At 48.4% G+C, this 16,501-nt stretch overlaps 1 protein-coding gene across 18 annotated transcripts in view; it reads left to right on the top strand.

Moving 5' to 3' along the window:
• The first annotated feature begins 350 nt into the window (after positions 1–350).
• LOC105489821 (kinesin light chain 1) overlaps positions 351–16,501 on the top strand; it is a 73,356-nt gene continuing 57,205 nt past the window's right edge. For 10 of the 18 annotated variants that reach the window (XM_011754977.3, XM_011754972.3, XM_011754967.3 and 7 more), the window contains exon 1: positions 351–632. The gene's annotated coding sequence lies outside the window, so the exon portion shown is untranslated. The remainder of the gene's footprint in view (positions 633–16,501) is intronic. The other 8 variants (XM_011754969.3, XM_011754966.3, XM_071099498.1 and 5 more) reach the window with 5 other exon arrangements.

Genomic DNA, 16,501 nt, shown 5'->3' with positions numbered 1-16,501 from the left:
GAGGGGAAGGTGCCGAAGCGCTCGGTCATCGCGGCTGTGAGGTCGGAGAGGCCAGGGCCTGGCCGCCCACCCCGCGAGCCGCGCCCTGCCCCAAGCACCCCGCCCCCGTCCGTGTTCCAGCCGGGAGGCCCGCGGCGTCCTGCACCGTCACCCTGTTCCCTGTGACCGCCCACCTGATACCCAAACAGCTTCCTCGCCCCTCCAGTCCCCAGCTCGCCGAGCGCTTGCTGAGAGCCACCCAGCCTCAGTTTCCCCAGCCCCGGGCGGCGCGAGAGGCGATGACGTCATGCCGGCGCGCGGCATTGTGGGGCGGGGCGAGGCGGGGCGCCGCGGGAGCAACACTGAGACGCCATTTTCGGCGGCGGGAGAGGCGCAGGCGGCCGAGCGGGACTGGCTGGGTCGGCTCCGCTGCCGCTGCGAGGAGGAGCCGCGGGGCTGTGCTCGGCGGCCAAGGGGACAGCGCGCGGGCGGCTGAGGATGCTACGGGGCGGCGGCGCCCCTCGCTCGTGACTGCTGCGCCGCGCCTCACACGGCCGAGGCGGGCTCGGCGCGCGGTCGCTGCTCCTCGCGCGCGCCCGGCGGCGCTCCTGGTGCTGACAGCGCGAGACAGCGCGGCCCTCAGGAGCTGGACGGTGAGTCCCCGGCGTGCGCCCCGGACCGCGGCCCCGGCCCCCTCCTCATCCTCCGCCCCGGCCCTGTCTCGCTCCTTTTCGGACCTGCCCCGGGCGCAACTCCGTCTGCATCCAGGTCCCTGTCCCGGTTTGGGTCCCAGACCCTGTCGGTTCCCACCCCGGTACCCGCCCCAGTTCACCGCCCCGGCCGGTCCGCGACCCCTTGCAGGTTCAGGTCGGGTTCCTGTCCCCGGCCCCTTTCCCAGCCCCGGCTCCCGGCGCCGTGCGTCCTCCCCATCCGCGTCCCACTGCAGGTTCCGGTCCTCGACCCTGCCCAGGGCCCCGCCCTGGTCCCGCATCCGCGGCTCGGCCCAGCTGCGGGCGGCGGCGGCCTTTCCCGGGGACAGCTGTGGACCCCGGGAGCCCGCGACAGGGGAGGTGGCCGCCCCCGGGATCGCGGCGGGCGGGGAGGCCGGAGGCCCGGCGGGGCTGGCTTTGTCCGATTCCTCCTCTTCCTTCCACCCCCGCCTCTCCCGGCACCGCCCTGAGCGGACGCGCCTGTCATCCTCGCGGGCGGCGGGGGGCCGGGTCCCTCCCGAGAGCCGACTCCGCTTCGCCTCTTTGGCGACCCGTTTTTTTCGGTAACCAGATGTGAAACGTTTCAGGCGACCCTGTTCACCTAAGCTGGCGTTGCTCCGACTAAAGTTGAAGCAGCCCCCGTCCTGGAATGCTTTTTCGATGTAAAATTGGGTGCACCCTTTTCCCTAGGAAAATTAAAATAAAGCGTTAAAAAAGTGAAATTAATGCGTGATGGAGTGGATGGTTTTATACTTAATATTTGTAGGTCGTTTCTAGGTATATTTGTATTGGAATTGTTGCTGCCTGTTACTTTTTATTATTTAAATGTATTAAGAATTTACATATTAAGCATTTATAAAGGAATACTTACAAAAATGATGCTTTTAAAAAATGTGAGAACAAAAAATTTGAGATATACTATTTCAGGTGTTCTGTAAAAGGGCAGTTAGAGCTTTGATTCTTTGCATTAGTTAAATTCCAAGGCCTTTTTTTTTGGTATGGCATGACTAAGCCATTGATCAGAATCAGCTCGGAATACATTGCACTAGTTTAGTGAAAAACGCATTAGGAAACTGGAACGACCTCCTTAAGTTATATTACAGCCATGGCCTTGCTTCTTTCAGGTATTGCCAACAAGCCTGTTACAGTGAGAAATTTGACCTATTGCTCTGTTTCCTAAATATTTGTAGGAATACAATGATACCAAGTATGAAGTGTATTTCAACTTGTATGGAATTCTGTGTGGGAGGGTAGGCACTCTAAAGAGCCAGTGTCTCTCCAAGTCATCAAAGAATGCAACATCATGTTGCGGTTGAGCCTGGCAGCCCTGTCTGGCACTGAGTGCTGTGGAGGACCCAGGTGGTAACCTCTAACCCTACTGCAGCCTTGCCACCTCACCTTGCCTAGCATTGTCTTAGAAAAGCATCCAGACGTCCACAGGAGTCTGTGTACTGGACAGCGTTTATCTCCAGCAAAGGGGAAGGGAATGACACTGGGGAGAGGCACACAGTGTCTTAAATATTTCATAACAAATAACTGCACTCATTTAAATTTTATACTTTTTTTTTTTTTTTTTTTTTTTTGAGATGGAGTCTTGCTCTGTTGCCCAGGCTGGAGTGCAGTGGTGCGATCTCTGCTCATGGCAAGCTCCGCCTCCCGGGTTCACGCCATTCTCCTGCCTCAGCCTCCCCAGTAGCTGGGACTCCAGACGCCCGCCACCACGCCCAGCTAATTTTTTGTGTTTTTAGTAGAGACGGTGTTTCACCGTGTTAGCTAGGATGGTCTCGATCTCCTGACTTCATGATTTGCCCACCTTGACCTCCCAAAGGGCTGGGATTAACAGGCGTGAGCCACAGCGCCTGGCCCAAATTTATACATTTTTAAAATTTATACATTCTTAAGCATGTTTCTCAGTGTTGGAAAAAAGTCAATGTGTAACTCTGTATAGGGCCATAAACTATTTTAAAACATACTTGTATAAAAAGAAACCTAGAATAGAAAAATCAAAAGTTGAGTGAAATGTAGGATTAGTGTCGCCTGAAAATGTTCTTCGTAGATAAGTGGAATGTTAGAAACCAGTATTTTATTTTTATTTATTTATTTGTTTAGAGATGAGTCTTGCTCTGTCGCTTAGACTGGAGTTCAGTGGTATGATCTCGGCTCCCTGCAACCTCCGCTTCCCAGGTTCAAGAAGTTCTCTTGCCTCAGCCTCCCTAGTAGCTGAGATTACAGGCGCCCACTACTACACCAGGCTAATTTTTTGTATTTTTAGTAGAGACGGGGTTTCACCATGTTGGCCAGGATGGTCTCGAACTCCTAACCTCAGGTGATCCACCCGCCTCAGCCTCCCAAAATGCTAGGATTACAGGTGTGAGCCACTGCGCCTGGGCCGAAACCAGTATTTTATGTAGCAAAGAAATGATCAGTAATATATTCAAACGAGAGTAATATATTCAAACGAGAGTAATATATTCAAACGAGAGTATTTGGGAAGATTTAAGTGTCAAATTTCAGGGCATATAATAAAAATGACAAGCAAATTAAGATGCAAATACTGGTCTTAAATGTCTGTTGAGAATCAACTGAATGGCAGGTACTGTGCTGAGTAGTCAGCGATATGTTGCTAAAAGAGCTACTGTTGGTCAGGTGTGGTGGCTCACGCCTGTGATCCTGGTGCTTTGGGAGGCCAAGGCGGGTCACCTGAGGTCAGGAGTTCAAGACCAGCCTGGCCAACATGGTAAAACCCCATCTCTACTAAAAATACAAAAATTAGGCCGGGCGCGGTGGCTCACGCCTGTAATCCCAGCACTTGGGGAGGCCGAGGCGGGCGGATCACAAGGTCAGGAGATCGAGACCATGGTGAAACCCCGTCTCTACTAAAAATACAAAAAATTAGCCGGGCGCGGTGGCGGGCGCCTGTAGTCCCAGCTACTCAGGAGGCTGAGGCAGGAGAATGGCGTAAACCCAGGAGGCGGAGCTTGCAGTGAGCCGAGATCGCGCCACTGCACTCCAGCCTGGGCGACAGAGCGAGACTCCGTCTCAAAAAACAAAAAACAAAAAAAATACAAAAATTAGCTAGGTGTGGTAGTGCACACCTGTAATCCCAGCTACTCGTGAGACTGAGGAATGAGAATCACTTGAACCGGGAAGTGGAGGTTGTAGTGAGTTGAGATCACGTCACTGCACTCCAGCCTGCATGACTGAAGCGAGACTCCATCTCAAAACAAACTAAAAAAAAAGAGCAGCTGTCAGCCGTGCGATGGCTTATGCCTGTAATCCCAGCACTTTAGGAGGCCAAGGTGGACTGATCACCTGAGGTCAGGAGTTTGAGACCTGCTTGGCCAACATGGTAAAACCCTGTCTCTACTAAAAATACAAACAAAAAAACCAAAAAAACAAAAAAACCAACAAAAAAAACCGGGTGTGGTGGCAGGTGCCTCTAATCCCAGCTACTTGGAAGACTGAGGCTGGAGAATCGCTTGAACCCAGGAGGTGGAGGTTGCAGTGAGCTGAGATCACGTCTTTGCACTCCAGCCTGGTTAACAAGAGCAAAACTCCGTCTCAAAAAAAAAAAAAAAAAAAAACCAAAAAACCTCTGTCCTCTAGGAGCTCACAGGCTGGCATGGACAGGTACCACAGACCAGGTTAAAGGCTGTGATGAGTGCACTGAGGAGGCGATTCTTCACAAAAGAAAAGTACAAATCAGCCAGTGTTGGGGGTCAGGGATTGGGATTGGGGTTCCTGTTTGGAGGAAATAAATCCTGAGGTTGTGCTGCTATAAAGGGGTGTGTTGGTAAGGGAGCGTGGGAGTGAGAGTGGAAAGATGAAGTTAAGAAAGGCCCTGAATGACTTCTTAGAAGTCTGCTTTCATTCTGAGGTTTACAAGTGAGGGTTGGAGGATTTTTTTTTTTTTTTTCCGAGATGGAGTCTCGCTCTGTCACCCAGGCTGGAGTGCAGTGGCACGATCTCTGCTCACTTCAGCCTTCGCCTCCCGGGTTCAAGCGATTCTCCTACCTCAGCCTCCCGAGTAGCTGGGACTACAGGTGTGTGCCACCATGCCTGGCTAATTTTTTGTATTTTTAGTAGAGACAGGGTTTCACCATGTTAGCCAGGATGGTCTGCATCTCCTGACCTCGTGATCTGCCTGCCTTGGCCTCCCAAAGTGTTGGGATTACAGGTGAGCCACCGTGCCTGGCCGGAGGGTTGGAAGATTCTAAGGAGCCAGGTGACACTTTAAAAAGAGCATAGGCAGGCTGGCTGGGCTGGTGCCACTGCACTCCAGCTTGGACGACAGAGCGAGACTCTGTCTCAAAAAAAAAAAAAAAAAAAAAAAAGAGCATAGGCAGTTGTGGGGCAGGTGCTGTGAACTGGGATGAGATTAATTAGGAAGCCGTTAACCCCAACTGAGCAAGCCTCAGGATTAGGGCAGTGACAGAAGGAACAGAGAAGCTAGATGGGGGGCAGGGGCTGGGCCGTAAGGGTTATAGTCAACCTGATTTGGGGCTGATTGGATTGGGGTAAATGAGGAGGTACAGGTAGGACTCCCCAGAATGATCCTGTGAAAACCTGAGTCACTCCTCTGTTAAAGCTTTTGTCAGTGTCCTCCGAGTACCCCACCCTGTCTCTTTTCATCTTCCTGCTCTGGCCCTACTCAAGCACTTCCAGGCACATCTGGAGTTCTGAACCAAACCCACTCTTCTAGTGATTAGCATTTCCTCACTTGCCCATATACTCCTTAGCCTGTGCCTTGATTTTTCTCCTTAGCACACCTCACTATCTAAAATGCTGTATCATCATCATTATTATTATTTTATTGTTTTTTGAGACAGAGTCTCGCTGTGTCACCCAGGCTGGAGTGCAGTGGCATGATCTCAGCTCACTGCATCCTCCGCCTCCCGGGTTCAAGCCTTTCTCAGCCTCCCAAGTAGTTGGGACTACAGGCATGTGCTACCACACCCAGCTAATTTTTTTATTTTTAGTGGAGATGGGATTTTACCATGTTAGCCAGGCTGGTCTCAAACTCCTGACCTCAAGTGATCCGCCCGCCTCAGCCTCCCAAAGTGCTAGGATTATAGGCCTGAGCCACTGTACCGGGCTGATACTGTGTTATTTTAATCATTTTCTTTCTTTTATTATTTGTCTCCACTTCATCTCCACAAGGGTGTGGAATTTTGTCTCTTGTATTCAGTGTCAGTGCTTGGCACGTAGTAGGAACTTAGTAAATGTTTGTTGAAGAAATGCATCTAGAATGACTTCCTCATCTCTAACTTGGGTGACTCACTGGCTGGTGACACTTAAACCCAAGGAGGGAAAATGGGAGAAGGAGATTGCCAGTTTGTTTTTGGGGATGTTAAATCCAAAAACACTTCGGGAGGCCGAGGCAGGCGGATCACCTGAGGTCAGGAGTTTGAGACCAGCCTGGCCAACATGGTGAAACTTTGTCTGTACTAAAAATCCAAAGTTAGCCGCGTGTGGTGGCGTGCTCCTGTAGTCTCAGCTGCTTCGGAGGCTGAGGCAGGAGAATCACTTGAACCTGGGAGGCGGAGGTTACAGTGAGCCAGATCGTGCCACTGCACCCCAGCCTGGGAGACAGAGTGAGACTCCCGTCTCAACAACAACAAAAAAAAGTAAAATAGGTACTGTTACTGAGATTCTACTCTTAAGAAATTTGAGGGTGAGAGAGGGGAAGTTTCTGAAATCAAAGTTACACAGCTGTGAAGTCGGGATTCTGAGTCACGTTTTTTGCTTCTGCAGTACAAGCTTCGAACCATCTTGTAGTACTTAAAGCTGCACCTTCAAGTGAATCATAATGCTGTTTAATCCTATCATTACTTTTTCTTGGGAAAACCTTGCACCACTTCAATTTTTTTCAAAGATGTACCATTTTAGCGATTTATAAGTTCACAATTCAGTAGTGTTAAGGATATGCACATTGTTGTTCCACATTTCTAGAACTCTTTGATCTGGCAGCACTGAGACTGTAGCCCCTAAATACTGATATCTCCTCCTCCCTCACCCTCCCCCGGTAACCATCTTTTCTACTTCTTTCTATGATTTTGACTGCTTACAATACTTTACTTTTTATTTTTTTTGAGATGGAGTTTCGCTCTTGTTGCCCAGGCTGGAGTGCAGTGGCACAATCTTGGCTTACTGCAACCTTTGCCTCCTGGGTTCAAGTGATTCTTCTGCTTCAACCTCCCGAGTAGCTGGGATTACAGGCATGTGCCACCACGCTGGGCTCATTTTGTATTTTTAGTAGAGATGGGTTTCTCCATGTTGGCCAGGCTGGTCTTGAACTCCTGACCTCAGGTGATCGCCCCCGTCGGCCTCCCAAAGTGCTGGGATCACAGGCGTGAGCCACTGTGCCTGGCCTTACCTGTCTTTTTCATCTGAGCCATTCTAGTGGATGTATAGTGGCATCTTGTTAGTTTTAATGTGTATTTCCCTGATGACTCATAATGGTGAGCACTTACGTGCTTGTCGGTCTTTTGTATACCTGGACTTGTAAAATGTCTGTTCAAGACTTTTGCCCATTTAAAAAATTGGATTAAGTTCCTTATTTATTTATTTATTTTTTTGAGATGGAGTCTCACTCTGTCGCCCAGGCTGGAGTGCAGTGGCGCAATCTCGGCTCACTGCAAGCTCTGCCTTCCGGGTTCACGCCTTTCTCCTGCCTCAGCCTCCCGAGTAGCTGGGACCTGCCACCACGCCCGGCTAATTTTTTGTATTTTTAGTAGAGACGGGGTTTCACCGTGTTAACCAGGATGGTCTTGATCTGCTGACCTTGTGATCTGCCTGCCTCGGCCTCCCAAAGTGCTGGGATTACAGGTGTGAGCCACTGTAGCCGGCCTGTTTTGTTTTTTTTTTTTGGAGACAGAGTCTCACTTTGTTGCCCAGGCTGGAGTGCAGTGGTGTAATCTCGGCTCACTGCAGGCTCTGCCTCCCAGGTTCAGGCCATTCCCCTGCCGCAGCCTCCGGAGTAGCTGGGACTACAGGTGCCTGCCCCCACACCCGGCTAATTTATTTTTATTTCTATTTTTATTTTGTTTTTAGTAGATGGGTTTCACGATGTTAGCCAGGATGGTCTCGATCTCCTGACCTCATGATCCACCCGTCTTGACCTCCCAAAGTGCTTGTATTACAGGCATGAGCCACCGTGCCCGGCAGTTCCTTACATATTTTTTATACAAGTCATTTGCCAGATATATATGTGTTGCAAATATTTTTTACTAATCTGTGGCTTAACTTTATTTTTTGGTAGTGCCTTTTAATAAATCAATACTTTCAATTGTTTTAACCAAGGTCTGGCAAGTTTTATTAAATAAATTTTCACAGGATTTATTTTTATCTTTTTTTTTTTTTTGAGATGGAGTTTTCACTCTTGTTGCCTAAGCTGGAGTGGAATGGTATAATATCAACTCACTGCAACCTCTGTCTCCCAGGTTCAAGCCATTTTCCTGCCTCAGCCTCCTGAGTAGCTGGGATTACAGGCGTGCACCACCACGCTTGGCTACTTTTTTTGTAGAGATGGGGTTTCACCATGTTGGCCAGGCTGGTCTCGAACTCTTGACCTCAGGTGATCTGCCCACCTTGGCCTCCTACAGTGCTGGGATTACAGGCATAAGCCACTGTGCTAGCCACAGGGTTTACTTTTTACCAGTCAGTTCTGTCATCCTTCTAATGATATCAGAATCACCTGAATCAGTGCTAGCCAGTGTGCATACTCTATAGTAGTATCCACATGCTCTGCTCAGTTCAGTATTATTGCCACTGTAGTGATGGACACCAATTTTGGCCAAGATTGCACAGTACTTTATTTCAGATTTCCTCAAAGCTGGGCAGTTGCTGGAGAGGATGACCGATTTCGCTTTGCTTTGTCTGATCATATTCTGAGTCTGCTTGTACCCTGGCACGTACTTTGCACTTTTTTTTTTTTTTTTGAAATGGAGTCTTGCTCTGTCGCCCAGTCTGGAGTGCAGTGGCGCGATCTCGGCTCACTGCAGCCTCTGCCTCCGGGTTCCAGCGATTCTGCTGCCTCAGCCTCCTGGGTAGCTGGGATTACGGGCACACGCCACCATGCCTGGATAATTTTGGTATTTTTAGTAGAGATGGGGTTTCACCATGTTGGCCAGGCTGGTCTCGAACTCCTGACCTCAGGGATCTGCCCACCTCGGCCTCCCACAGCGCTGGGATTAGAGGCGTGAGCCACTGCACTCAGCCACTTTCCACTTTTCGTAACAAGTTGGAGCCTAGAAATGACAAATTCTTTCATCTTCTTTCCTGCCTCAGGTGCAGGACAGCCCCCAACGAAGAACAGTTGCCAAATGACCAGGGAGTGAGAAAGGTAGTACTTGAAAATTTCGATGAAGTCCAGTTTTTCAGTTCATTCTTTTATGGCTCCTGCTTTCTTATCTATTTATTATTATTATTTTTCATAGAGATGGGGTCTCATAATGTTGCCCAGGCTAGTCTTAAATTCCAGGGCTCAAGCAATCCTCCCACCTTTGCCTTCCAAAGTGCTAGGATTCCAGGCATGAGCCACTTTGCTCTGCTTATGTTTTTAAATCATTAAAAAGAAATACACTGTTTTGGGAAGTTGAAGATACACAGAGGTATCAATAGCCATACAGAGATGTCAGTGAAAGGTGTCCCATTTCCTTTGTCCTGAGACACTGTTTTGTTTTTTGAGACAGGGTCTCCCTCTGTCACCCAGGCCGAAGTACAGTGGTGCTATCATGGCTCACTGCAACCTCTGATTCTTAGGCTCAAGTGATCCTCGTGCCCAGCCTCCTGAGTAACTGGGACCAGAGGTGCATGCCACCTTACTCAGCTGGAGAGAATTTATTTTTATTTATTTATGTTTTTTGAAACGGAGTCTTGCTCTGTTGCCCAGGCTGGAGTGCCGTGGTGTGACCTCGGCTCGCTGCAGCTTCCACTTCCCAGGTTTAAGCGATTCTCCTGCCTCAGCCTCTCGAGTAGCTGGGTTTACAGACACACGCTACCACACCCCGCTAATTTTTTTGTATTTTTAGTAGAGACGAGGTTTCACTGTTTTGGCCAGGCTGGTCTTGAACTCCTGCCCTCAGGTGATGCACCCACCTTGGCCTTCCAAAGTGCTGGAATTACAAGCGTGAGCCACCGCGCCCAGCCTGAGAGAATTTATTTATTTTTAATGTTTTCTTTTCCTTTTTTTTCCCCCCGAGACAGAGTCTTGCACTGTTGCCCAGGCTGGAGTGCAGTGACCCAACCTCGGCTCATTGCAGCCTCTGCCTCCCAGATCCAAGTCATTGTCCTGCCTCAGCCTCCCGAGTAGTTGGGATTACAGGCACGCGCCACCACACCCAGCTAATTTTTGTATTCTTCGTAGAGATGCGGTTTCACCATGTTAGCAAGGCTGGTCTCAAACTCCTGACCTCAGGTGATCTACCCACCTCCCCCTCCCAAAGTGCCAGGATTATAGGTGTGAGCCACCGTGCCTGGCCTGAGATAATTTATTTTTTAAAAATGTTTTCTTTGGCTAGGTGCGGTGGCTTACGCCTGTAATCCCAGCACTTTGGGAAGCCAAGGTGAGTGGATCATGAGGTCAGGAGATTGAAACCATGCTAGCCAACATGTTGAAACCCTGTCTCTACTGAAAAAACAAAAATTAGCCAGGCGTGGTGGCGCGTGCGTGTAATCCCAGCTACTTGGGAGGCTGAGGCAGCAGAATCACTCGAACCGGGGAGTCGGAGAATGAAGTGAGCCAAGATGGCGCCATTGCACTCCAGCCTGGCGACAGAGCGAGACTCCGTCTCAAGAAAAAAAAAATGTTTTCTTTAATTGCCTTTCTTCATTTAGGAAAGAACATTATTCCATTGATTAGCATTTAAATACATAAACTTAGTCTTATGGTATGTTTGTCTGCTGACATTTTTAATATTTGATTAAAGGTGCTTTTTGTAACCACAGAATTAATATCTGTATTTGTATATTTTGCCCCATACTCCCGCAGTACTCTGTTACGTATTCTCTTAGTCACGCAGTGAGACGAAGCTGTTTTTTCCTTTCTATTTGATCAGCCAAGAACTTGGAATAGAGATGTTTGCATCGTGAGGACTTACTCATTCTTGTTTTCAGAAAAAGCATGTTATCCTGTATTTTCATGTAGTACCCTTTCTTCTAGTGTCTTGTGCTTACAATTTACATCTGAAGGATGGGCCTGTGGTCCTATGGCAAATTAAGTGAACCAGCTCGCTTTCCAGTCATGACCAGGAGGCTGGCTGACCCGCCTAGGGGTAAGCACCTGACAGCTGGCTGGGGAAATCGCCTGCTTGTAAAAATCTCTTCCGGTGCAGCCATGGTTATTTATTTATTTATTTATTTTTGAGACGGAGTTTTGCTCTTGTTGCTGGAGTGCAATGGCACGATCTCGGCTCACTGCAACATCTGCCTCCCAGATTGAAACGATTCTCCTGCTGCAGCCTCAAGAGTATCTGGGATTACAGACATGCACCACCATGCCCGGCTAATTTTGTATTTCTAGTAGAGACGGGGTTTCTCCATGTTGATCAGGCTGGCCTCGAACTCCCTTCCTCAGGTGATCTGCCAGCTTTGGCCTCCTCAGTGCTGGGATTATAGACGTGAGCCACCATGCTCAGCCACAGCCATGGTTATTAATAGGCCTCTTTAGATTTCTAAAAGAGCTCCATCACCTTTTCCAGAGCTGCGTGTATACCTGGAAACAGTGGTGTGGTTAGGTTGTTGAAGAGTTAGAGGGTCTGTGTCCATAGAGGTGGCTGGTTTCAAAACAATCCCAGTGGACTTCCTAAGCAGGATGTGGGGGAAAAGTATCCAGAGGGGTTCTGTCTGACCTCCTTTCCTTAATTCTGAAAGCACATCTACAAATAAGTCACCCAAAGGCCAAATAGATGCATTTGTTTTGTCTGGTAGTTAATGTTTTCTTTTAAAAAAATATTTGTGTATTTATTTAATTTTTGAGACAGGGTCTTGCTGTTTTGCCTAGGTTGGAGTGCAGTGTCACAATCTTGGCTCAGTGCAGCCTCCGTGTTCAAATGATTGTCCCACCTCTGCCCCTGAAGTAGCTGGGACTACAGGTGCACACCACCATGACCGGCTAATATTTTGTAGAGACAGGGTTTCACGGCATCACCCTGTCTGGTCTCTAACTTCTGGGCTCAAGTGATCGCTCTCCTTGGCCTCCCAAAGTGCTGGGATTACAGGCGTGAGCCACTATGCTGGGCCATCACGATACTATTTATTTCCCTGAATATGACTTGGACTGTTCCTGTAGGCTAGTCCCTTCACCTTATGACCCTCTTTGCTGGTATTCTTTGGGGCTTCTGCGCCTGTGTATGGGGATGGGACATGACCTCTCTGATCTGGCCAGCACTGCCAGGGTTTCCTGTTGGCTCAACTCAGATGCACATCTCTTGGTAAAACATCCCTTATAAACAAATTTTTGCAAGGCAAAAACCTCTGTTTTCTTCCCTCCATCCCAGTTTTCCTTAATATGCTACCCTCCTCTGTATTTATAGGAACTTTATTTAACATTTGAGAATTATGAGAGTAATTCACATTTCTTTCTTGACTGTCTTTCATTCTGTGTACCCTGACCTGTTGATTTTTCTACCACGTTCTTTTTCTCTTTTAGAAAATTGAAATGTAAGTCACATCACATCAAATGCTCCATTTTAAAGTGCAGTGCAGTGATTTTTAATGTATTCTCTGTTTTGTGCGACTACAATCTACTATCTAATTCCACACATTCCTTTTTCCTTTTGAGTGCTTGGTGGTGGTTTTTTTTTTTTAACTTTCTTCATCACTGTGAGCTTTCCCCACCTGGCTGAATTTCACATGATAAAACCAGGGGAGATAAAGTGACCAAAGATGATGCCTTTTGCTTCTCTGGCCTTTGCTTTCATTTTATTAATTTTTTTTTTTTTTTTTTTTTTTTGAGACAGAGTCTTGCTCTGTCACTCAGGCTGGAGTCTGGTTGTATATATATGAACACAGTGGGGTGTGTGGGTGTGTGTGAACATTGTGGTGTGTATGTATGAACACAGTGGGGGTGTGTGTGCGTGAGCACAGTGGTGTGTATATATGAACATGTGGTGTGTGTGTGAGCACAGTGTGTATGTGTGAACGCAGTGGGGGTGTGTGTGAGCATGGTGGTGTGTATGTATGAACGTAGGGTGTATGTGTGTGAGCAGAGGGGTGTGTGTGGATGTGTGTGTGTTCATGCAGCATGGTAGGGTTCCTGAAGCAGAGGGACACTTGGAGCAAAGAGACCTTGGATTCTGTTCCTCTTATCAGTAGAATAAGCTAAAGTCACTTCATCTATCCCAGTTTCCTCAGCTGTAAATGGAAATTATAATGATAGGTCATCAAACTACCTGCAGATTTTTTTATTGTTATTTCAGTAAAATATTATACATTTGAAAATGTTCCCAAAACTAAAATATTGGATAGATGTGAATTCTTCTTTCCTTTTTTTTTTTTGAGATGGAGTCTTGCTCTGTCGTCTAGGCTGGAGTGCAGTGGCATGATCTTGGCTCATTGCAACCTCCACCTCCTGAGTTCAAGTGATTCTCCAGCCTTAACCTCCCAAGTAGCTGGGACTACAGGCATGTGCCACCACGCCTGGCTAATTTTTGTATTTTTAGTAGAGATGGGATTTCACCATGTTGGCCAGGCTGTTCTTGAACTCCTGACCTCAAGTGATCCGCCCGCCTCAGCCTCCCAAAGTGTTGGGATTACAGGCATGAGCCACCGCGCCTGGCTCTTTCTTGTCTTTTACTTATTTAGTTTTTTGAGACGGGGCTGGGCTGGAGTGTAGTGGTACCACCAAGGCTTCTGTAGCCTTGACCTCCCAGGCTCAGACAATCCGCCCACCTTAGCTGGGACCTCAGGCGCGTGCCACCACACCCAGCTAATTTTAAATTTTGTAGAGACAGGGTCTCACTGTATTCCCCAGGCTGATCTTGAACTCCTGGGCTCAAGCGGTGCTCCTGTCTTGGCCTCCCAAAGTGCTGGGATTACTGGTATGAGCCACCACACCCGGCCCATATGTGAATTCTTTATTTTTATTTTATTATTTTTGAGACAGGGTCTCACTCTCACCCAGGCTGGAGCGCAATGGTGCAATCACGGCTCACTGCAGCGTTGACTTCCTGGACTCCAGCGATACTCACACCTCAGCCTCCTGAGTAGCTGGGACCACAGGTGCATGTGACCACGCCCAGCTAATTTTGGTATTTTTTTTTAGGACGGGGGTTTGCCATGTTTCCCCGTCTGGCTTCGAAATCCTGAGCTCAAGAGATCCACCTGCCTTGGCCTCCCAAAGTGCTGGGATTATAGGTGTGAACCACTGAGTCGGGCTGTGAATTCTTCGTTTTAGAGACAGAGTTTTCCTCTGTTGTGGAGTGCAGTGGCACGATCTCGGCTCACTGCAAGCTCCGCCTCCCGCTTCACACCATTCTCCTGCCTCAGCCTCCTGAGTAGCTGGGATTACAGGCGCCTGCCACAATGCCCGGCTAATTTTTGTATTTCTAGTAGAGATGGGGTTTCACCGTGTTAGCCAGGGTGGTCTCGATCTCCTGACCTTGTGATCTGCCTGCTTCAGCCTCCCAGAGTGCTGGGATTACAGGCATGAGCCACTGTACCCGACCTGAAGGCATTTGTTTAATTGCCTTTTGCTTCTAGTGTGGCTGTTAAGAAGCCTAAAGTTGGCCAGGCATGGTGGCTCACACCTGTAATCCCAGCACTTCGAGAGGCCGAGGTGGGTGGATCACAAGGTCAGGAGATCGAGACCATCCTGGCTAATACAGTGAAACCCCGTCTCTACTGAAAATACAAAAAACTTAGCTGGGCGTGGTGGCAGGCGCCTGTGGTCCCAGCTACTTGGGAGGCTGAAGAAGGCGAATGGCCTGAACCTGGGAGGCAGAGCTTGCAGTGAACCGTGATCACGCCACTGCACTCCAGCCTGGGTGACAGAGCGAGACTCCTCGCAAAAAAAAAAAAAAAAAAAAGCCTAAAGTTATTCCTGATTCTTTCTACATGACTTCTTTTTTTTTTTTTTTTTTTTTTTTTTTGAGACAGAGTCTTGCTCTGTCGCCTAGGCTAGAGTGCAGTGGTGTGATCTAGGCTCACTGCAACCTCTGCCTCCCGGGTTCAAGCAATTCTCTGCCTCAGCCTACTGAGTGGCTGGGATTACAGGCACCCGCCACCACGCCTGGCTAATTTTTTTGTGTTTTTAGTAGAGAAGGGTTTTCATCATGTTGGCCAGACTGGTCTTGAACTCCTGACCTCCTGATCCACCCACCTAGGCTCCCAAAGTGCTGGGATTACAGCCATGAGCCACCGCACCTGGTCTACATGACCTGTTTTTTTTCCTCCCTCTCTGGAAGTATAGAGAATATTCTTTGGGACTGGGTGTGGTAGCTCACGCCTATAATCCCAGTACTTTGGGAGGCCAAGGTAGGAGGATCACTTGAGCCCAGGACTTTGAGACCATTCTGGGCAACATAGTGAGACCCTGTCTCTATTAAAAAAAAGAAAAGAAAAGAAAAATAATACTCTCTTGTCACCACAATATTTTAATTTTCTTAGGACAATTTTTTTTTTTTGGGTCAATTCCTACCTTTAGAACAGTGCCTTGCATAAAGTAGAGGCTCAGTAAACATTTCCTTGAGGAATGGATGGATGTTATTCTTTTGGGGCTGGCCAGATTTCTTTCTTTCGTTCTTTTCTTTCTTTCTTTCCTTCCTTCTTTCCTTCCTTCCTTCCTTCCTTTTTTTCTTTCTTTTCTTTCTTTTTCTTTCTCTCTCCTTCCTTCCTTCCTTCCTTCCTTCCTTCCTTCCTTCCTTCCTTCCTTCCTTCCTTCTTTCCTTCCTTCCTTCCTCTCTCTTTCTCTCTCTTTCTCTCTCTTTCTCTCTCTTTCTCTCTCTTTCTCTCTTTTTCTTTGAGTTTCACTCTTGTTGCCCAGGCCAGAGTGCAATGGGGCGATCTCGGCTCACTGCAACCTCTGCCTCCTGGGTTCAGGCGATTCTCCTGCCTCAGCCTCTCAAGTAGCTGGGATTACAGGTGTGTGCCACCATACCTGACTAATTTTGTATTTTTAGTAGAGTCGGGGTTTCTCCGTGTTTGCCAGGCTGGTCTCCAACTCCCGACCTCAGGTGATCCGCCTGCCTCGGCCTCCCAAAGTGCTGGGATTATGGGCGTGAACCCCTGTGCCTGGCCTGGGGCTGGCCAGATTTCTCAGGAAAATTTGCTTGTCTTTTTTTTGGAGGCAAAGACCTAGCTGCCCTACCAGGTCTACAAACCAAGTGGTGAATGAGAGTTGGGCATCTCCCAGGTTCCCTCTGGTGCTGCCTAGCTCAGTTCTTCTGCAGTTCCCTGCCGTGCTTGTAGTGGACATCGCAGTTGCACTTCTCGGTTTTAAAGCCCACCCAGTGCAGTTGTGTGTGTGTTATGCTGAACGTTGGGGATGTGTTTTGAGGAATGCATTGTTAAATGATTTCGTTGTGGGGGTATCAGGGAGTACATTTACACAAACCTAGAAAGTACAGCCTACTGCACACCTAGGCGGTACGGTGTAGCCCATTGTTCCTAGGCTAAAAACCTGTACAACATGTAGCTGTAGTAGGCAACTGTAACACTGGTAAACGTTTGTGCAACTAAACATGTCTCAACATAGAAAAGATGTAGTCAAGGCCGGGCCGGTGGCTCAAGCCTGTAATCCCAGCACTTTGGGAGGCCGAGACGGGTGGATCACGAGGTCAGGAGATCAAGACCATCCTGGCTAACACGGTGAA

This window comes from Macaca nemestrina, chromosome 7 (genome assembly GCF_043159975.1).
Source record: "Macaca nemestrina isolate mMacNem1 chromosome 7, mMacNem.hap1, whole genome shotgun sequence".
Classification (NCBI taxonomy): Eukaryota; Metazoa; Chordata; class Mammalia; order Primates; family Cercopithecidae; genus Macaca; species Macaca nemestrina.
Note: the sequence above shows the minus strand (reverse complement) of the source record. Positions and strands in the feature narration are given on the sequence as shown.